This window comes from Salvelinus namaycush, chromosome 13 (genome assembly GCF_016432855.1).
Source record: "Salvelinus namaycush isolate Seneca chromosome 13, SaNama_1.0, whole genome shotgun sequence".
Taxonomy (NCBI): Eukaryota; Metazoa; Chordata; class Actinopteri; order Salmoniformes; family Salmonidae; genus Salvelinus; species Salvelinus namaycush.
In genome coordinates this window covers 4,493,288-4,499,350 of record NC_052319.1, presented here as the reverse complement: position 1 = coordinate 4,499,350, position 6,063 = coordinate 4,493,288, and the positions used below count along the sequence as shown (strand labels likewise).

The window sequence follows — 6,063 nt, the reverse complement described above, 5'->3', positions numbered from 1 at the left end:
ATGCCTGCTACATAAGTTCTATTATATTCACAGACATGACTCAAACAGTTTTAGAAACTTCAGAGTGTTTTCTATCCAAATCTACTAATAATATGCATATATTATATTCTGGGGATGAGTAGAAGGAAGTTGAAATTGGGCACGCTATTTATCCAAAAGTGAAAATGCTGGCCCCTATCCTAGAGAAGTTAATCCAGGCCCTGCAGTGCCCAGCTCCACTCCCATTCCGCAGGCGCTCTCATTCGTTGACTTCTGTAACCATAGAAGCCTCCTCCCTAAGTTTGCTTTATTCACTAATTATACAATTTTCCGACAAGATAGAACTGCCAAAGGGGGCGGAGTTGCTCTGTCTTACTATCCAGGTCTGTGCCCAAACAATTTGAGCTTCTACTTTTAAAAATCCACCTTTCCAGAAACAAGTCTCTCACCGTTGCCGCTTGCTATAGACCACCTTCTGCCCCCAGCTGTGCCCTGGACACCATATGTGAATTGATTGCCCCCATCTATCTTCATGGCTCGTGCTGTTAGGTGACCTAAACTGGGACATGCTTAATACCCCGGCCATCCTACAATCTAAGCTTGATGCCCTCAATCTCACACAAATGATCAATCACCCTACCAGGTACAACCCCATATCCATAAGCACGGGCACCCGTATAGATATCATCCTGACCAACCTGCCCTCCAAATACACCTCTGCTGTCTTCAACCAGGATCTCAGCGATCACTGCATCATTGCCTGCGTCCGTAATGGGTTTGCGGTCAAACGACTACCCCTCATCACTGTCAGACGCGCTGTAAAACACTTCAGCGAGCAGGTCTTTCTAATTGACCTGGCCCGGGTATCCTGGAAGGATATTGACCTTATTCCGCCAGTAGAGGATGCCTAGTTATTCTTTTGGTGGACTAGGTCTGGGGTTGCTTTTTATGGTTTGAACTAGACACATTAGTTTCAGTGAAGGGAAATCTTAACACTGCAGCATACAATGACATTCTAGATGATTATGTGCTTCCAACGTTGTAGCAACAGTTAGGGGAAGGCCCTTTCCTGTTTCAGCATGACAATGCCCCCTGTGCACAAAGTGAGGTCCATAAAGAAATGGTTTGTTGAGATTGGTGTGGAAGAACTTGACTGGCCTGCAAAGAGCCCTGACCTCAACCCCACCGAACACCTTTGGAATGAATTGGAGCCAGGTCTAATCTCCAAACATCCGTGCCCGACCTCACTAATGCACTTGTGGCTGAATGTAAGCAAGTCCCTGCAGCAATGTTCCAACATCTAGTGCAAAGCCTTCCCAGAAAGTGGAGGCTGTTATATCAGCAAAGGGGGAACCAACTAGGTCCCGTGTGGCTCAGTTGGTAGAGCATGGCGCTTACAACGCCAGGGTTGTGGGTTCGATTCCCACGGGGGGCCAGTACAAAAAAGTATGAATGTATGTACTTGTAAGTCGCTCTGGATAAGAGCGTCTGCTAAATGACGTAAATGTAAACTACATGTTAATGCCCATGATTTTGGAATTACATATTCGATGAGGTGTCCACATTTTTTTGGTCATGTAGTGTATATTTGATAAATATACTTTTAATTTATCCCTACACAGTGGCATACGATACATTCATCAACTCTAATGGTATATTCGACCACTAGTGCCATTGCACCGTCATTGTTCCATCAACATCAGAGAGCCATGGGTTCATCGAATGGAAAACCAGTCCTTTCTCATTGGAGCAAACCATTTCAAAAGCAATGGCAACAATTGAAAAGTACCACGGCTCCCTCTGCAGGTATGCAACAGACATGCCATTGAGACAGACACTAGAGTACCGGAGAGGAGAGAGAGACAAAGACATGGGGAGAATCTTAATTGCAATTCCTTGATTCCTCGAGTCCTCTCATTGTCACAGGTCCCTCCCAGAGACAGCAGGTTAGTCCCAAGTAGAGAAACACACAGAGACTGAAAGAGAGAGAGATACTCCCTTTTGGTCCCAACCTTCAATGTTTGCAGAATTGTATGGTGGAAGCAATATGACTCCTCCACTACTGGTTATACCTCTCCAAACTCTTCAGATCTGAAAACATTGAATGGTTATGGCTAATGAGAGGATTAGTGGATTTGGGACAAGCTGAGAGAGTTATTAGCATTAGATATGATAACGAAGATACCATTACAGTGGCTTTTCTACATACCTGCTAAGCATATCTGCTTTAGAGCCGCAATCCTTCATTTGTTTTTAAGTAAAGGAAGACACTTGGTGTTCTAGAAAGCTACGGGATAGTGTTCAAGAAATATCTCGTAAGCACTGTGGAATGTGCAAATGGGAAAATATGACTGAAATAAAAACCCATCGCCACCGGGGACCACCTCCCATTTAGCTAGCCTATGCATGATGTACAGAATGTGTGTATTTAGGGCTGCAAGGATGTTTGGGATTCACAGCAGCTCCATTCACCACTAAGATCCATTATTATGTATCATTGAAGTAAAACAACATCTTATTTATCAAAAACACTGCAACCAGGTTGTAATAAAGATGTTAATAAAGTGCAATTTAAAAAGGTGACCTGTTGGTTTCGAATGTATGCAGTATAGGCTACACAGAATATTGCAATACGGGCATTGCCAGTTATGGCCAAAACAAACATTGACCGTATGCAAAATAAGTGTAGTCTAACATTTAGACTAGGCAACAGTGTTAGAAATCTATAACTAGGCAAATCATCTACTTTAACGACTGTAGGCTACAGGCAAAACAATTACACAGTTAACAATAGTTTTAGGGTCTCGAAGGTGCTTTAAATAGGATGTCCAATTAAACTAGCACATTCGAAAGAACTGCCTTACCCAGAGCGAGGTTTGCTGATAGCGATGGAACTCAGGCTTACAAGGGTTTTAGTAACGCAATGTTCCAACAGCCAAAGATGGAACATGCGTTTCCCAAAACACCATGCGGAAAGAATGTTTGCTAAGTCATTGAAGCATGTGCCGCGAATGAAAGGATCGAAAGAAGGCCAGTGTATGTAGCCTTCTGTATTTATCTTTTAATGCAGTCATCTCGGGTTTTCATTTATCCTTTGCTTATTTGTAACAATTACAAAGACATTAGCAACTTTGTATTTGACTTTGTTCTAAAGTTATCAGTGGTATCAGAGCGACAGATAAACATATTGATTCAATGTTTAGTGGAGATCTTCTCCGTATAAAGAAGGGCAGTGGGTAAATAAAGTGTTTTTAAATGCAACTTTACAAACATTGGTTTTGAAAAAAAGTTCAGATATTCTGAGATTTTCTCCAGACCTGACTGCCCTTGACCAGCACAAAAACATCCTGTGTTGTTCCCCATTAGCATCGAATAGCCCCCGTGATATGCAACTTTTCAGGGAAGTTAGGAACCAATATACACAGGCAGTTAGGAAAGCTAAGGCTAGCTTTTTCAAGCAGAAATTTGCATCCTGTAGCACAAACTCAAATAAGTTCTGGGACACTGTAAAGTCCATGGAGAATAAGAGCACCTCCTCCCAGCTGCCTACAGCACTAAGGCGAGGAAACACTGTCACCACCGATAAATCCACTATAATTGAGAATTTCAATAAGCATTTTTCAACGGCTGGCCATGCTTTCCACCTGGCCACCCCTACCCCGGTCAACAGCTCTGCACTCCCCACAGCAACTCGCTCAAGCCTCCTCCATTTCTCCTTCACCCAAATCAAGATAGCTGATGTTCTGAAAGAGCTGCAAAATCTGGACCCCTACAAATCAGCTGGGCTAGACAATCTGGACCCTCTCTTTCTAAAATGATCTGCCGAAATTGTTGCAACCCCTATTACTAGCCTGTTCAACCTCTTTCATATCGTCTGAGATTCCCAAAGATTGGAAAGCAGCCACGGTCATCCCCCTCTTCAAAAGGGGGAGACACTCTAGACCCAAACTGCTACAGACCAATATCTATCCTAACCTGCCTCTAAGGTCTTTGAATGCCAAGTTAACAAACAGATTACCGACCATTTCAGATCCCACCGTACCTTCTCCGCTATGCAATCCGGTTTCAGAGCTAGTCATGGGTGCACCTCAGCCACACTCAAGGTCCTATCATAACCGCCATCGATAAGAGACAATACTGTGCAGCTGTATTCATCGAACTGGCCAAGGCTTTCGACTCTGTCAATCACCACATTTTTATTGGCAGATGCAACAGCCTTGGCTTCTCAAATGATTGCCTCATCTTGTTCACCAACTACTTCTCTGATAGAGATTAGTGTGTCAAATCGGAGGGCCTGTTGTCCAGACCTCTGGCAGTGTCTATGGGGGTGCCACAGGGTTCAATTATCGTGCTGACTCTTCTCTGTATACATCAATGATGTCGCTCTTGCTGCTGGTGATTCTCTGATCCACCTCTACGCAGACGACACCATTCTGTATACTTCTGGCCCTTCTTTGGACACTGTTAACTAACCTCCAGACAAGCTTCAATGCCATACAACTCTCCTGTGGCCTCCCATTGCTCTTAAATGCAATTAAAACTAAATAGATGCTCTTCAACCGATAGCTGCCCGCACCTGCTCGCCCATCCAGCATCACTATTCTGGACGGTTCTGAATATGTGGACAACTACAAATACCTAGGTGTCTGGTTAGACTGTAAATTCTCCTTCCAGACTCAGATTAAGCATCTCCAATCCAAAATTAAATCTAGAATTGGCTTCCTATTTCACAACAAAGCATCCTTCACTCATGCTGCCAAACACACCCTGGTAAAACTGACTTTCCCACTGATCCTCGACTTTGGCGATGTCATTTACAAAATAGCCTCCAACACTCTACTCAACAAATTCAATGCAGTCTATCACAGTGCCATCCGTTTTGTCACCAAATCCCCATATACTACCCACCACTGTGACCTGTATGCTCTCGTTGGCTGGCCCTCGCTTCATACTCGTCGCCAAACCCACTGGCTCCAGGTCATCTACAAGTCTTTGCTAGGTAAAGTCCCACCTTATCTCAGCTCACTGGTCACCATAGCAGCACCCACCCGTAGCATGCGCTCTAGCAGGTATATCTCACTGGTCACCCTCAAAGCCTTTTGTGGCCACCTTTCCTTCCAGTTCTCTGCTGCCAATGACTTGAACGAACTTCAAAAATCACTGAAGCTGGAGACACATATCTCCATCACTCGCTTTAAGCACCAGCTGTCAGAGCAGCTCACAGATCACTGCATCTGTAAATAGCCGATCCAACTACCTCATCCCAATACTGTATTTATTTATCTGCTCCTTTGCAGCCCAGTATCTCTACTTGCACATTCGTCTTCTGCACATCTACCATTCCAGTGTTTAATTGGTATATTGTAATTACTTCTCCACCATGGCCTATTTATTGCCTTAACTCCCTTATCTTACCTCATTTGTACACACTGTACATACTTTCTACTGTATGTTTTTTTATTCCATGTGTAACTCTGTGTTGTTGTATGTGTCGAACTGCTTTGCTTTATCTTGGCCAGGTCACAGTTGTAAATGAGAACTTGTTCTCAACTAGCCAACCTGGTTAAATAAAGGTGAAATAAAAAAATTCAATGCTCCTACAAAGGTTCTAACGATATACTTTTAGCCTTAAGACGCTTTTGGGAATCCGGGCCCAGGACCATTATTATGAAAGACATGAATGGATCATGAATAATGATGAGTGAGAAAGTTCAGAAGCTACAACAAATTAACCTAAGCTCTTACCATTATACTAATAAGTGGGATGTTAGCATTTTTAAGGTGATATTTCAAATTAATGCAGCACATGGAAAAGCACCGCCTTGACCTGAGCGACTTGCTAAGAGCAGTACACTTGACATTGTGTTACTTGTACAAGGTAAAAGGTTCTTCCTGTTGAAGACACCTTGATCTGAGGTTCAAATATTGACATCACTACACAGAAAGTTAAAGGAAAGTTCCAATCTGTCCGCGCTCTCTCTCTCACACACAAACAACACACACATATTGGATTACAAGAGGCACCCACAGTCTCAACATTAGACGATTGCAAGAGCATGAGGGTAGCTCTCCACTCACGTAGCT

The 6,063-nt window shown here is 43.4% G+C and overlaps 1 non-coding gene across 1 annotated transcript; it reads left to right on the top strand.

The window, feature by feature from the left end:
* Positions 1-1,339: 1,339 nt before the first annotated feature.
* On the top strand, positions 1,340-1,415 carry trnav-uac. The gene has a single exon. It is a non-coding gene; the product is annotated as a tRNA-Val (tRNA).
* The last annotated feature ends 4,648 nt before the right edge of the window (positions 1,416-6,063 follow it).